The sequence below is a fragment of the Misgurnus anguillicaudatus genome, chromosome 11 (genome assembly GCF_027580225.2).
Source record: "Misgurnus anguillicaudatus chromosome 11, ASM2758022v2, whole genome shotgun sequence".
In the NCBI taxonomy this organism is placed as follows: Eukaryota; Metazoa; Chordata; class Actinopteri; order Cypriniformes; family Cobitidae; genus Misgurnus; species Misgurnus anguillicaudatus.
Window position 1 is genome coordinate 32,424,467 of NC_073347.2, and position 16,689 is coordinate 32,441,155.

Below are 16,689 nucleotides of genomic sequence, written 5' to 3' on the forward strand. Positions count from 1 at the left end.
CGCAAATGCAGACACAAATGGCTATTTAACGCATTGTCCCATTAAGCATACTTAACATGCATATTTGTGTTCCTGCATACTCTGCCACACACTGCGTGTCGTGGTGTTGTTTGATCCAGTCAGACATCAGTCTCACAACTCTGTGTCAGCAAGAGAGAAATGTCTAATCAAATATCATCTTCATATGGTCTGTTTGCCAGACTCTGTGTGAGTTACAAACAGGGCTCATCCAGTACTGCCAGTGAGTCAACAGGCAGATGGGCAGATCAAATATTTAGAGAGAAAATATTTTTGAGATGTATGTAGCCAAAATATCCCAACGAGTTTCTGTGTAGTTCAGCATTTATAAAATATTTTTATTATTGTAATTTGATGATTTTCTACTATGCTAATACATTTAAATGTCTTCATACATGTAATATGATTATAAACGCGCACCCTTGCATAGTATATTTGACTCGTCCATGTACAGACGTTCAACGCATCCTGTGGTATGCGCATGCGCGACGGTGTGCGGTACTATTGTGATGACGAAATTTGCGCCTCAGAGGTCTCCGAGCTGTTGTGAGCAAGGGCTACCACCACAATAGATATACCAAGCTGGAGGGCTACTTTTTGATATAGTCTACTCAAAACTTTTATTGTTTTACTTGATTTTATTTTATTAAAATGTTAACATACATAAACGAAGCCAAGCAAATATACGCACGTGCGTTGTCGCGGTTACGCCTCTGGTCGGAACTTTACTTCCGGGTTCTGCTTTGACTAGTGGCTAAAATGAACTCTGGAACAACCCCATCAAAAATAACAAATGTTTTGGTTACCTAAAGGGGGAGACGGCGATCATGGATGTTTTAGCTATGAAATAAGAACTAAGGTAATCTACTTTTATTTTGCTTGTTGTCAGAAATAAACTACTCTAATAGTATTTGTTGTTATTGATTCTTAGCGGAGTTTACCGGAAGTTGCGTGTGTTCCACGAAAGCCGTTTGTTTACATCGTTACTGCTGAAACCGTCTTGTGCAATAAATAAATATTAAAATGTATTCTATTAAAGGGATAGTTCACCCAAAAATAAAAATTCTGTCATCATTTTCTCATTCTCAGAAAGGTGAAAAACACACAGCTAATTGAAACCAAGCGTGCCGCACAAGCCCTGAAAAGTGAAGCCAAAACGTCTCATTCGACCCCCAGTAACTGGTCCCGTATAGGTCAGAAACCCCGCCTCCCCATGTTATTCAATGGGACTTGAGACCAACTAAAAAATGTAATTACACTTCAATTATCTTTTTCCCGAAGCTGGTTTCTGTCATTTACTGTAGTTTTTATCACGCTAATGTAAATTCAAGTGTTTGTTTTAAAAATAAGTTTGTTTTTAGTTAGTTATTTAATGCTCGAAAAACGGTGGTGTCACGTCATGATTGACAGCTGTGATATGCACATTCTGCGAGGGCGGGGCCTTGATTTCAGAGCTTTACTTCCTGCTCACTACTGCGCAGGACTGGTCCCAAAATCGCGACTGCGCAGACTCAAGACCCAAGATGTCAGCGCCGTATCGGGACACTGGCGGCTTCGCTTTTCACCAAATGGAAGAGAGCGAACAGGCCTCGTCCATCTTTTTTTACAGTCTATGATTGTAACCATTGACTTCCATAGTAGGAAAACAAATATTATGGAAGTATTGTGATAAATGATGAAGATATTTTAATAAATGATGGTAAGCACACAGTTGATGGTACCCATTGAATTCCATTGTATTTGTTTTCCTACTATGGAAGTCATTGGTCACTATCTGCTGTGTGTTTACCATCATTTATCAAAATATCTTCTTTTGTGTTCATCAGAAAAAAGAAATTCATACAGGTTTGTAACAACATGAGGATGAGAAAATAATGGCAGAATTTTAATTTTTTGGTATCCCTTTAATGTGCTTTGGCGGGCAACCAGACTCCGTGCGAGCAACCTTGTACCTGCGGGCACCATGCTGGAGACCACTGCTCTAGCTGGTACACCCTTTACTTCCTTCAATTTTCTACAAATAGTCAGAATCCAATCCCTGTTATCGGGGTTTAGATAAATATGGGTGTCAGATTGCCCCACAATCCCCATCACAGACACTCCTGTAGTTTTATCTTGATAGGATATCGCAGAACGGTATAACAGCATTAGCAGGGATTTAAGGGTGCTCAAGTCCAACCTCTAATCCACTCAAACCCTTGTCCTCTATAAGAACAGCGACTGTCCAACCACGCGTGTAAGATCAACAGATTTCTGTACAGCGTCCTGTTTCCTAATTCAGTTCTCTTTCAATTGGCCTCATGTTTCTCTAACATTTCTTGCAAACGTTTTCTTGAGACAGAACGATTTGTTCTGGGTGATAGCAAGTGAAAGCAAATTACCACTGACTGGATTAATGGAGTGTGTGTGTGTGTGTGTGTGTGTGCACGTGTGGGTTTGTATTAGCTTTTGCGAGCATGAAGATGTTTCTAACAAAATTAAGACGGTCAGCATTGAGCGTTGTTATTTACTGTCATGTTAGTCCGATCTGGGTGTGGGGTGAGTGGAGACTTTGGGTGTCTGATGCGGTTTAATTATTTGGGAGTTGAGCTGAAATTACATCCCGTGTTAATACACACTTAAGGTTTAATTTAGCACTCAATCCTGGGCTTTTAGTGTTCACACTGACCTATCATCGTTTTTTAAATTCTGTTCTTTCCTTTCTCTGTTATTCATATCCCTCTCTTCCCGAAACTATTTCAGTCTAGCGTCTGATCTCATTGTGATGGTCAATATGTTAGGCTAAAGTAGCTCTACAATAGCCTGTTATTTAAAGGGATTGTGTTTTAACTTAAATAATTTGATCGATCGGTTATAGACATAGGGGGCAGTGGCCATATTGAACACAAAATTTGCACATGAATAATGGCATGAATTGTTTTTTTTGGGGGGGGGGGGGGTGAACTGTTCTTTTACGAAACCATACTGGTTGCTGATAGGTTGAGCTTTCAGCAGGTAAATGAGAGGACCTAACTAGTACAACATTAACAGACTACGCTTATCACTGCTTTATAGTATGTATATTAATATGCTTTTTTGCTCCTAATCTATTTTTAACATAACTAGGGCTGGGTATCGATTCAGATGTTCCAGATCGATTTGATTTCGATTCACAAGCTATCAAATCGATTCGATTTCGATTCTCCATTCAATTTTCGATTCCTGTTCTCAGGTACGTTTTTTATTCTCGATTCAACTCAATGAATTAATTAGGGATGCACCGATATGGAAATTTTGGCCGATACCGATAACTCTTTAAATTTGGGGGCCGATAACCGATATCTATAGGCCGATAAATATTCATATTATTTTCACAATGAAAAACTCGCAGACCACGGACATCTTGTCTTTGCGCTTGAATAGCATACTCTTCTTAAGCCCGCAACACGTGTCATCTTCGTGCTATGTCACAGAAAGCACCAATCAAAACTCCACATGGCCAGCAATGAGCAAGTGAAGTGGTTCAACAAACCAAAATAATCCATCATTTATCGGATTTCATTTATCGGCCTAATTTTGCTATCAGACCGATAACCGATAATATTAAAAAGCAGTTATCGGCCGATAACGATATGTCGGCCGATATATCGTGCATCCCTAATAATAATAAAAAAGAACAGTGAACAACAGTTTACAAGTGGGTAATTAATAAAAAGAAATTAAAAGCCACAACACTATCGTCGTCGTCTTGCTTGCGAAATCTAAAATACTTCCATACCTCTGACTTGATGGTGACATCTAGTGAAGAAGACTAGTAATTAGATTAACGTTAATCTTACGTTCAATGTTTGTGGAAATAAATTTGAAAGAAAAAAATCGATTCTGCTCTTTGAGAATCGATTTTGAATCGACCACGTTTAAAAAAAAGATCAATCAAAAAAAATTTGCCCAGCCCTAAACATAACTCAGGTGTAGTTTTTCTTTTCCACCAGAATAATAACATACACTAACTTGGTCACAATAAAATAGTATATTTTTTTTTTGTATGTGGCTTCATAATCTCTAATCAAAAACGCTAATCTCTTTCCCTCCTTGAGACAATATATCTTTACTTCTGGTCACAAGGAATGGCGAGAGGAAAAGATAGCAGCGATTAGCAATGTGACCCATTTTCCAACTATACAATTAATTCGCTAATAAGATTTTGTTTCTCTCTCCCTGTCTCGTCCTTGATCCCGAGGACGAGACAAACAGATCCAGTTCCGGTACATGTGAAAGTCGGCACACAACTGATCTGCTAGCTGTTCTTCAACGTGATGTCCAGCTGATGCCTGACCAAAGACCACCGGCAGAACCCGCTTAATCTCCGCTTAATCTCCGCTTAATCTCCTTCCGTTTCAATGTGTATATATAAATATGTATATATATATATATATATATATAACTCCCAAGGTTTTTTTCCTCCTATGACTTTTTTACTTCCCCGGCTAAAATTCCGGGGTTTTTTTCTCCTAGGGGGTTTTTCAACCCGGGGAGGCAGCCTTTTTGGGCTTAACTTCTATACGTTACATTAGTAATACGTTTGCTTATAATGTTGATTTATAGCCATAGCAAATTTAACTGCTTGTGCTATCGTTTATTATGTTGTGCTATCAGTCGATTTTCTGTGCTTTTCACTGCATCTATTATGTAAAGCTGCTTTGATACAATTACCAAATTGTGAAAAGCGCTATATAAATAAAATTGAATTGAAATTGAATTGAATTGAATTCTCGATGGACAGATACGTCACACCGAGGAAAATCCAAACTCATAAGACCTCCGCTCATCTTCAGAACACAGTTTAAGATGTTTTATATTTAGTCCGAGAGCTTGTTGACCCTTCATTGAAAATCTATGAACGGTATACTGTCCATGTATAGAAATGTAATAAAAACATGATCAAAGTAGTCCATGTGACATCAGTGGGTCAGTTAGAATGTGTTGAAACATCGAAAATACATTTTGGTCCAAAAAGAATAAAAATTCAGACTTTATTCAGTATTGTCTTCTCTTCCGCGTCTGTTGTGAAGCGCATGCGCAAGACTAAAGTCACATGACTGCAGTGACACAGATGACGTACGACGCGGCTGAGGTGTTATCTGGTGCGCCCCAGCTGGTTTTTTGTTTTAGTTTTTTGGTGCGCTCAGGCTTCGTTTACAGCCTGAGGAAGACGCATGCTGTAAATTTGAAAAAAAAAAAAAACTAACATTGCGAACATGTCTGAGGATAACACGTCATCCGCGTCACAGCAGTCACGTGGATTTTAAGTTGGGTCATGTTGCTTTTTTTTCCCGGACCCCGCCCACCTGCCATACGCACAACCGGTGCAACGTTATGAAATGTCTCTGAACAGGTTCACGCCCACTTTTGTGGGAAAACAAACTAGACCTCCCATTGACTTCCATACAAAATAGCGGAACAAAGCACTGTTCGTACACACCCGGCAGGCGTAAATAACTTAAGAAATCACTCAGATTAAACATGTCGAGTAATTATCTTTCCACCCTGCCTGCCATAGAGCGCGAAAGATACATTAACACATTTAATTTGATCAATATAAAAACATGTCCCTTTTATTCTCATAGCGGCAAAATTGCCGGCTGTGTGCGAACGTTGTTTTTTTCCGCTATTTTGTATGGAAGTCTATGAGAAGTCTACTTTGTTTTCCCCGAAAAAGGAGCGGTGACAAAATTTACAGTCAAGTTCCCGGTTGTGCCGGTAGTCCGTATACCATATAACCAGAAGTAAAGAGAGATCGTTTCGAGGATATTTGCGTTTTTGATTAAAGACTATGAGGGCACATGAATTTGTATAAAAAACTGGTATAAATTAAATTGACCTTGATATGTGATATACATAAATACAAGAACCTTATCTGAAACGCAGAGTGACTAATCAAAAAATGAACGGCATGTCCATTAAACATCTGTTGTGTAGAGAGTTTGTGGACAGCTTCTCATGTTGATCCACTGAAAGTGTTTGAACATTTTAATTTCTTCTGTCTCTACTGTTTTTCTTGTCCGGGTGGCTTCTGTTATTGATTTTTCTGTCCCTTGGACTTTTCAAACAAAGCAAAGTGGAGATTGCTTTCTCTGGAAATGTTCCCTCTTTCTCTCTCTCTTTCTGACAGGGGGTCTTTTCCGGTGTCTATCTGCTTTCTGTTGTCCATGAGCTGAGAGGCCACCAGTGTCATGGAGAGCTTTAGTGTTTGGTGTGTTTGGAGCAGACAGCTTCGGAATATCAATCAGTCGCTCCGATTGAAGCAGCAGGAAAACTCAGAGACTCATCTGATGGCAGACTGATGGAGAGACTGTGAACCTCAGCCAAAAGGGATACAAACTCTGCCCTGGCCGCTCATCTCTGATTGGTGGTGAGTTAAAGGTAATTCTCTCATCACCTACGTATCAGATGTGCTTAAATGCCTGTGACTGCTCTCTGCAGGCTTTATTTCTTTATTCTCTATCTCTCTCGACACTTTGAATAAAACATTCTGGGTTGTTTCAACCCTTTGGGTAAAATTTTAATAAACACCACGATGGGTTTAAATGAACCCACCTAACCAACCTAAATACAGACGATTGGGTTTGTTCATATTTTACCCAAATGTATTGAATGGTGTTATGTTAGTAATCAGATTATTGGCTCAGTGTGTCTGAATATTGTCTGTAGCGTTTAAGATAACAGGAGATGTGTAACAGGTTTAGGTTTCATGTGGATCTTTATATGAATTGATTTTTAGCTCTCATTTCAGGTCCATCAGCAGCATGCTCCAGATTTAGAGATGCAAGAAGAAGCAGCTGGGCGGTCTGAACATGACTCTCCTTTCTCATGGCTTTGAGGTGCAGCAAATCACGTGAAACATGTTCAGATGTGTTCCCGTATTAGACGGATGTACTTAAAATATTTGTCCAATGATAATCTAAGGAGTGGTTTTCTTTAAAAACACCAATAGGTCTTCTATTACCTGACTGATAACTGGGTGAATGATGCTAACACACTCATATACAGTACTTAAGTAGCAAAACATGCTCCAAAAAATGTAGTTTTAAATAAAAAAAAATGCATGTAATGCATAATTCAGAGTCAGTCAGGAACAATATGTTTGAAAAGTTACATTTTAGTGATTTCTTTCACAATATTTTTGATATCCCCATCAGTGGTGGCCAGTGACTTCTTTTTCGAAGGCACATGATGCGAAGCTCATCACAACAATGTATTTAGCCAGTCATGTGTGGAGCTCATGTCTTTGTCAAAATAAGTGTCTGTTGCACACTCAACTAAAGTCTTTATGATAAAAGAGACGCCAGATACTTGCTGAATCGCATGTGGAATCAGTTTTTGTGAACGTGAACATCTCTTTTATCATAAACCCTTTCGACGCATGTGCACTTATTTTGACATGACACATGATGCACATGGTTCACATGACGCAACAAACACATATTTTTAAATGACGAGCAACACACATGATGCTACAAACACATATTTTGAATTTGCGCCCCTCGGAATAGAGGTCACCAGCCGCCATTGATCCCCATTTAAAAAAATGTCAGGTGGTACAACCAATCATTGTCTATTTGGCAGATAAGTTTTAATGCACTCACTATGTCATGCTGATTGCGTGTTTATTTGAAAGTGGCATTTAAAATGATAATTCTGAAAATAGTTTTAAAATATAAATAGCTTGCTTTTGTTAAAACTAAAGCTATTAGCTACATTATGAGGTTATTACACTTATTGCGTAATGTATTTTTTATTTCTAAGCGGTACTTATAGGAGTTGCACCACCTGACCACTGCAATAAATTTACATGTAACTTCTACTTCTACTTGGATGCTTGTATACACTGAAAAAAATGGACTTAGTGGGTCTTTGAATTTAAATAAAATAAACATGTATATGCAACACAAAATATTTATATTCCTTGTGTAAACATAATTTAATTGATTAGGATTAAAATGTTTTGTTTGAATGTAAAATGAACACATTATTCTCACATTGATTAAAATTGATTGAATTGAATACTTAAAGCAAAAAATTGGGTTTGCACACAAAACGGCACCTCCTGAGCAGCAGGGGCAGTATAGCTCAATGAAAAGGACGTCAACTGCCATAAAAGAAGAATAAAGATCGTTTGTTTTGGGCGCCAAAACGCAGTCAGTCAGTCAGAAGAACTCTCTCAGACGGACACCACGTTATTAAAGTAAGTTCTATTATTTATTTATGTTCGCTTCATACGTGATATATCTTCACTAGATAGACTATTTTTGTTTACAATATGTAGCCATTGCAATGACTTGTAGTAAATATTAGTTTGGAGGAGGTTGGTGGAGTAAGTTAACAGTCAGTCAAGCTCATAAAGAAAAACACAGCGTTTTAAAAATGTCAGCTGTTTAACGTTATTTCACGTTTGGTAGTTTTATCCGAGTTGAAAACTGTCAGCTTTGAGTTGACTTTTGAGGCACTTTTTACTCAGCTGTTCTATGGAAACGTATCAGATTCAGGACAAATAAAACGCTAACCAAAAGTTATTCTGTCCAGAGTAACGTTATCCATGTAAGTAATTTACCAGATGATATCAATTGACTAAGTTACATTAATAATGACATTGCGTATGAAACAAACGGTCTGCTTAATCAGATGAACAGACCCGCATCAGTTATTCATGACTTCGCTACGCCACGAGCAACACTTGATTCTATTAGAAAAAGCTTTTTTAAATGTCTCGCGTGACGTCTGGTATATTCACTGAAAAAAAATCGCTTTGAAGTGCCACACCTTAAAGCTGACGTTTTCAGAAGAGAACCTTGTTGTTTTAAGATCTCATTTTGTCCAACATTGCGTCCTATGACAGATATAATACTTATTTCATTATTGTTCTGTGTATGTGTGACCTTCATCATTTGAGGTTATGTGTTGATTTCACCTCTGAATATTTCCTCTTATAGGTCCATCATCCTTTCATGCGCTACACAGCATTGGTAAGTCATTTCTTTCGTACTGCTGTTAGGAGCTATATCTTATTTTTGTAACTAATATACAATTATTATTCTTTTACTCGCAGTACTCAAATATACAATGGTTGGTTAATTTGTTTTCAGATAAATGCTGAATTTAAAAGAATCACTACTGTCTAATGTTCCTGCGTGTCACCTGGACCTCCAATCCAAAAACCTGACGAAACTCTTCTATCAGAAAGGATGACAGCTAGCAAAAAGACTTCAAACAATTAATGATCAAATGACAGAAGTAAGTAATATAGATTCATAGACATAAAAATGTGTAAACATTGTTGGAAGTACAGAATGTTTAGTATGTTTTAGTTACAACATCTTTTGGCACACGGGTCATTAAAACACCTGGGAAGATTTAAAGGGGTAGTTCACCCAAAAATAAAAATTCTCATCACTTACTCCCTATCATGTTGTTACAAACCTGTATAAATGTCTTTGTTCTGATGAACACTAAGGAAGATATTTTGAGGAATGTTTGTAACCAAACCAATCATAAGCCCCATTCACTTCCATAGTGGGGAAAAATAATACTATTGAAGTGAATGGGGCTCATGAACAGTTTGGTTGCAAACATTTCTCAAAATAAATATCTTCCTTCATGTTTATCAGAACAAAGACATTTATACAGGTCTGTAACAACATGAGAGCGAGAAAATGAGAGAATTCACCTTTGATGTGATTTTCAGGTGTGGTAGCACACACTCGAAACGTGGCCTCTTTATTTAACTCATTCCAGTGTAGTGAACACTAGGGATGCTCCGATCAGGATTTTTGCAGCCGATACGATCACCGATTTGTAATCTTTGTGATCGGCCGATACCGATTCTGATTTTTTTAAAGCTGATATGCAAGCTCTTTGATGACTGTAACTGTTACATTTTTTTCTAGATAAAATAATACCACAGATGTTGCCTTTGTTATATTACTTGCAGTAATTAGGTATATTATTGTTTTAATAGTGACTCAAATAAATAAGCACAACAAATATTTATTCTGCATAGAGAAATTTAATATGGCTTTAAAAAGGCTTATGTCTCCTAAAAGTACTGAAAATAAAACACTTCACAGACTTTACTGTATTAATTAAATATACACGCATTCGTATGAAGTATAAAAATTCTTTAGTCAAGAGCAGAGAGTGATTTTATTGAGAGATGAATTAGGTTACTGTAGCTTTAAGACGTGAGAGAGAGATCGCTCTGTTCACGTGCACTGATGACAGGCTGCTGTCTGTGGGCGGCGGCTGAACGCAGACAAGCAGCTGTGAGGAAAATAAAAGTTTAAACGCTCAAAACTTTAAAACGCATGCAAATAAGAAACTGTTGGCATGAGGATGCAATTGTCCGTGATATATATGTGTTGTATACGCTGTTTGATGGGGATGTGAAGACGCCTCGCGCTGTTGACCGGAGCACGTCCTCATAGAAAATACGCATATCTCTGTAAAGGCAAAGAGAGACATACAAAACTGCACGCCGCACATGAGCAAAGGGTTGTAAAAATGCTCGTGCTACGTAAAAAAATGTCTTTAATTGCAGCCACATTCATGATCCTTTTGATGACAAAAGTAAACAGAAAGATTGGTTTATGAGATCGGCAGATTTAGCGAGCACCGATCGAGTCATTTAATGCCATTATCGGCCGATCGATCGGAGCATCCCTTGTGAACACACACACACACACACACACACACCCAGAGCAGTGGACAGTGCAGCTGCCTTGCTTTGTAACCCATGTATTTGTAACCAATTGTAACATGCTGTGGCAATGCACATGGGTCTGTATACTTACATTTATATTTGTTTGCATTGTACTAATTTCCAATGACACTTTTATTGTAACAGTAACCTTTTTTCTGTTCTTTAACTACATTTGTTTGTTTTGTACAGGGCATGGATGAAGTCAGCATCAGTGAGGTCATTTGAAGACACCAATGTTGGGATTTGTGCTCTCAAACAACATGCTTCTTGTGATGAAGAAGAGGATCTTTGTATAGTCCTGGAAGCCATGAAGGTGTTGCAACATCGTGTTAGAGCTGATGTATGCCTTAAACCTGATCTCCGCTTTATTTTTGAGGAAATCCAAACTGCATTGAGAGTAACTTTAACGAACAGTTTCTTTCAGTGAAAGGATCAGAAAGACTGTGCTGCTCATTTTTGAATTTTTTATCTGTTTTAAGTGTATTCTCTTATTAATACATTAACAGTTTGCTGCTCAGAGTCGATTTTGGAAATGGTTGTTGTATTTTGTTTTTGATGAATTTTTGATTAACAGTTTATTAGGGCTGTCACTTTTCGTTCGAAAATCGATTGCACAATCGATCGGACCATCCCAAAAAAGTTTCGAAAACGAAAATAGGCAATCGATCTTAACCAAATATGTACACTATTAATTTTAAAATAATTAAACAGTAAAAAATATAGATGTAACAAAACTCACAAACAAGCAGAAAAAGAAAATAAAGAATTCCGAAAGTGCAGTAGGTGTGCGAAAGCTAGACAGAAAATACCCAGCAATTTTATGCACCTATAGTTTCACGCTTTCAATAGCTGCATCTAGTGTTTTGCAAAGAAAATGGAGGGCAACGTCAATAAACCTGTGCAACACGAGAGAGCGTCGTAATTGTGACCTTACAGGAGATGATGAGTTATGAGAAGGAGCCAACCTTGCGAGCTGACAGCGACCCGCTTTTGTGATGGAAGATTGGCAGTACGAAATACGCAGCTGGCAACGAAGCACCCGAGTTTCCCTGGGACATCAGTGCGGTCGGAGTGCGTCTTCTCAACAGATGGACATATAGTGAATGAAAAGCGCTCTGCTCTTGACCCCTAAAATGTTGATCGACTTGTTTTCCTCACCAATAATTTGTAATGGCCCTAGTCTTTTTGCGCATTTCTTTATGCCTGCCTAGTGCCGCCTAAGTTTCGGTTACGTTTAATAAAAAAATACACAGCATGTTCTCAACTTCAAGTAAGTCTATTTAAAGTTTCATTTTTGAAGAGTTGTTTGAAATGGATCGAATCATTATTTAAAATAATTTTTGAATTGCCTAAATCATAAAAGCAGCCGGTTGAAGCCTGCAGTAATGTTTTTCATTTATGGCAGCAGTCCACTCTGCATATTTTTTAGAGAATGTTGCACTACTGTTGCTGTTTTTTATTCTGCACGAAACTTAATGACAATGAATAAGAAATAATGCTGACTTGTGCGTTTCAGGCGCTCTCTTTACATTTGCCTGTTATTTGGCGTTGAAAATGGAAACGTCTTTTTTAGACATGGAAAATCGATTTTACAATCGATTCAATGAACACTTATATATTAAAAATCGAAAATGATTTTTTCACAAAAGTGACAGCCCTACAGTTTATACAAATGCTGTAGCTCTGACTTTCTGAAGGAGTGATATTTTCCAGTTTGTAAATCCATTTAAAAAATAATAGTACTTACTGTTTTGCATGTCTCTTTGGAATGCAGTGTTTGTGCTTTAGCACTTCTAAATCTACTGTGATAGTAACTATTTTAAACATTTGGGTCAGTTTCACAGATGGGGCTTTTCCTAGTCCCAGACTTTTGCAATGCTATATATCAGTGCCATTGTTTTGTCTAAAGATGTACTCCAGTGTTGTTTTTGTAAGGTAGGTTTGTTTGTAAACTTTATTTTATTAAAAATATCCTAATATAACTAGGGCCTAGTCATGGATTAATCTACAACCTGTTTGGGAAATTGCCCCTTTATGTATGTACTGCATGTGCTGATTGTTGTGATAGTTATTGACTGTTATTGAATTAATGTGTAGTGATTTAAATGAATTGATGATCTGAAAGCAGGGGTTTGCCTCAATATCACTAAACATTTGTACAAAACTCTTTGCTTTTTATGCCAATGCAAATGTATTTTGTATTTAAAAAAAATAAATAACATTTGGATAATTATGAGTGATTATTCTGGTGCCAGAGACATAATGAAATTGCTTTAGAGTTACATAATCCCATAATATAAGCATTAAAAAAGCATGTTGGAATTAGAGATGAAAATCTAGTCCCCTTACATAATAAAATTACTTAAACATTAGAAAATAAATGTGTTATAGTAAAGAGAAATAGCACTTTGAGTCAACATATTTATATTAGACTACTTAAAGCAATTAAAATGTTTTGGTCTGACACATAAAAATTAATTTGAGAAAATTATTTTGGTTTTAAACAATCGGATCATGTGGGACCGATGTACACATTAAAATTACGTAAATTGAAAGGATTTTTTTTTTCAGTGTACTTTTGCCCATGATATTAAATTCATAAATATACTTGTTAAATACAATGAAAATGTGTTTGATAAAATAGCATTTTTTCTAGTTTTACATTGGTTGCACCACCTGACACAGAAAGTGTACCAGCCTACACATTACTTCAAAGCTATATTGTCAGTACTATTTTGCCAATTATTTAGCGTAATGTGTTCTTTTATTTCTTAGCGGCATTCATAGGAGTTCCACTCTTTGACTTTCTGGTTGCACCACCTGACCACTGCAATAGATTTACACGTAACTTTTACTTATACTTGGATGCTTGTTTACTTTTGCCACTGATATTAAATTCATAAATATACTTTTTAAAAAGAAATTAAAATGTATTTGATAAAATAGCTTTTTTTCTAGTTTTACATTGGTTGCACCACCTGACACAGAAAGTGTAACACCCTGATCCTACACATTACTTCAAAGCTATATTGTCAGTACTATTTTGCCAATTATTTAGTGTAATGTTTTCTGATTTCTTAGCGGCATTCATAGGAGTTGCACCCTTTGACTTTCTGGTTGCACCACCTGACCACTGCAATAAATTTACATGTAACTTCTACTTCTACTTGGATGGTTGTATACTTTTACCCCTGATATTAAATTCATAAATATACTTTTTAAATAGAAATGAAAATGTGTTTGATAAAATAGCATTTTTTCTAGTTTTACATTGGTTGCACCACCTGACACAGAAAGTGTAACACCCTGACCCTACACATTACTTCAAAGCTATTTTGTCAGTACTATTTTGTCAATTATTTAGCGTAATGTGTTCTTTTATTATTTCTTAGTGGCATTCATAGGAGTTGCACCCTTTGACTTTCTGGTTGCACCGCCTGACCACTGCAATAGATTTACCTGTAACTTCTACTTCTACTTGGATGCTTGTTTACTTTTGCCCCTGATATTAAATTCATAAATATACTTTTTAAATAGAAATGAAAATGTATTTGATAAAATAGCATTTTTTTCTAGTTTTACAATGGTTACACCACCTGACACAGAAAGTGTACCAGCCTACACATTACATATTAAATAGCTATTTTGTCAGTATTTGAGAGAAATCTACAAACTTTCATTTAGCTATAAAGTCCATGGGGTTCACTGGATGTGATATCATGTTTATGGTTTATACTTGTGAACTTCTTAAGTAAAAGGCCCATGATTGCAGTTGTTCTACCTTGACATTTGAGAACATCCAAATTGTTGGACTAAAATTTTGCAATTATCCTAACATCCCAAAAACTACTGATATTTGTGAAATTTGTTTATAGGAAAGTTTTCGCACATAAAATAATGCCAAAGTATTTTATTATGAATGTGTATTCATTTGTATGAGCACAATTTTTTTACACAACTGCTAATTTGTACAGTTTTTGCCCTGCTTGCCATTTTATAAGTTTGAGATACCAAAACATAGATGTGTATTTAATAAGTTATAAAAAGTATCTAATAGTGCAGGGCAAAGTTTTGCATAATATATGTGTGATGTATGTGTATATATATATATATGTATGTATGTATGTACTGTATGTATGTATGTATGTATGTATGTGTATATATATATATATATATATATATATATATATACATATACATATACATATACATATATACATACTAGGGCTGTCAATAGATTAAAAAAATTAATCTAGATTAATCGCATGATTTCATGAGTTAACTGCGATTAATCGCAAATTAATCGCACATTTTTATCCATTCTAAATTTACCCTAATTTAACACTTTTCAGGTTTTTAATATTCTAATCATATATACATATATATATGCTTTATGCAAATGTATGTTAACAACAGCCTGTTTACATTTTAACAGAATCACCAGCCATTGTTTTGTATATGAATTTTCCTTTCAGAAGATTTTTCTTTCTCCATTTTTGTTTGCTGCTGCATCATTTGTGACCTGTGCAGGCAAGTTGAGTCGGAATTAGCAAATTTTTAAAAAAATAGTTGTTCATATTTTGACATTCTCTATTAAAACATAGAACAATGCATGATTTGTTGAAATATAACAAAATATGACAGAACTACACGTGTTTGAAGTTGAAAGAGTCAAATTACCACAAAAATGTCCACATCCATACATTATATTACCACATCAATACCTTAAAATCACTGGTAAAACTAATAGATTTAGCACACACAAAGCAAAAACATCATCAATGTATGTTCAACTTTTTTTCCTTTTGTTTGATTGACATTGAGACAGACTGCTTAAAATCTAAGTGATCTAATATAATGTTACACATCAGATAGTTTTACCCAACAGTTAACCAAACATTTACTTAAAACATAACAGATTATAGAGCCTACCTGCGTGAATTCTTATCAAAACAGATATTTGTAAAACTGTAATTTTGTGTAGATGTCTATATATCCGGGTCGCGCACTCGCGCGTCTGTGTGCACGCGCTTCAGATATCAGTCAGTCAGCGTGAGGGGATCGCTTTTGAGTCTTGTCGCTCTTAATAACTCTTTGACATTAATCAGGTACCGAACTTTATCTCTCTTAATGACTCTTTTAACATCAAGCAAGTCCTGCAGTCTATTTTCTAAGTCATGCATAAAAGCGAAACCAAAATGAATTGAGACGCATTTTTGTATTAGATTAAGCATTAGGAGGACGGTTACGTTACACCTCTCAGACGTATAAATAAAGATCATATCAGATGTCCAACGAGCATTTAGAGCATTGGATTTGGTAGACGATTTGCTTAATGTTCTTATTTCTATGAAAACCTTTTACTCATTTAGAGAGAGTCACATTTGTCTGCGTCTCTGTTCATTCAACTATGGGCTGGACCAAGGGTCAAACAGAAATTGCGCGTTGCGTTAATCTCCGTTAAAAAAATTAGTGGCGTTAAAATGAATTTGCGTTAACGCGTTATTAACGCGTTAATTTTGACAGCCCTAATACATACATACATACATACATACATACATACATACATACATACATACATATATATACACACATATATATACACACACACACACACACACACATATATATATATATATATATATATATATATATATATACACATATACCTATATATATATATATATATATGTATACATATATATAAATATACACATATGTATACATATACATATATATATATATATATATATATATATATATATATATATATATATATATATATATATATATATATATATATATATATATACACGTATATATATATACACGTATATATATATATATATATATATATATATATATATATATATATATATATATATATATATATATATATATATATATATATATATATATATATATATACGTATATG

General features: G+C 35.7%; 2 long non-coding RNA genes across 4 annotated transcripts; both read left to right on the forward strand.

Annotated features, from left to right (window-relative positions):
- Positions 1-413: 413 nt before the first annotated feature.
- Positions 414-6,972, forward strand: LOC129416862 (uncharacterized). 2 transcript variants are annotated; one of them, XR_008635595.2, is made up of 3 exons: positions 414-877; positions 6,170-6,420; positions 6,791-6,972. It is a non-coding gene; the product is annotated as an uncharacterized lncRNA (long non-coding RNA). The 2 variants fall into 2 exon arrangements; XR_008635596.2 differs by lacking the exon at positions 414-877 and adding an exon at positions 1,571-1,863.
- A 914-nt stretch (positions 6,973-7,886) lies between these two features.
- Positions 7,887-13,327, forward strand: LOC141368833 (uncharacterized). Of its 2 annotated transcripts, XR_012372240.1 has the most exons (4): positions 7,887-8,242; positions 8,988-9,020; positions 9,141-9,288; positions 10,943-13,327. It is a non-coding gene; the product is annotated as an uncharacterized lncRNA (long non-coding RNA). The 2 variants fall into 2 exon arrangements; XR_012372239.1 differs by having other exon boundaries at positions 7,887-9,020.
- Positions 13,328-16,689: the final 3,362 nt, after the last annotated feature.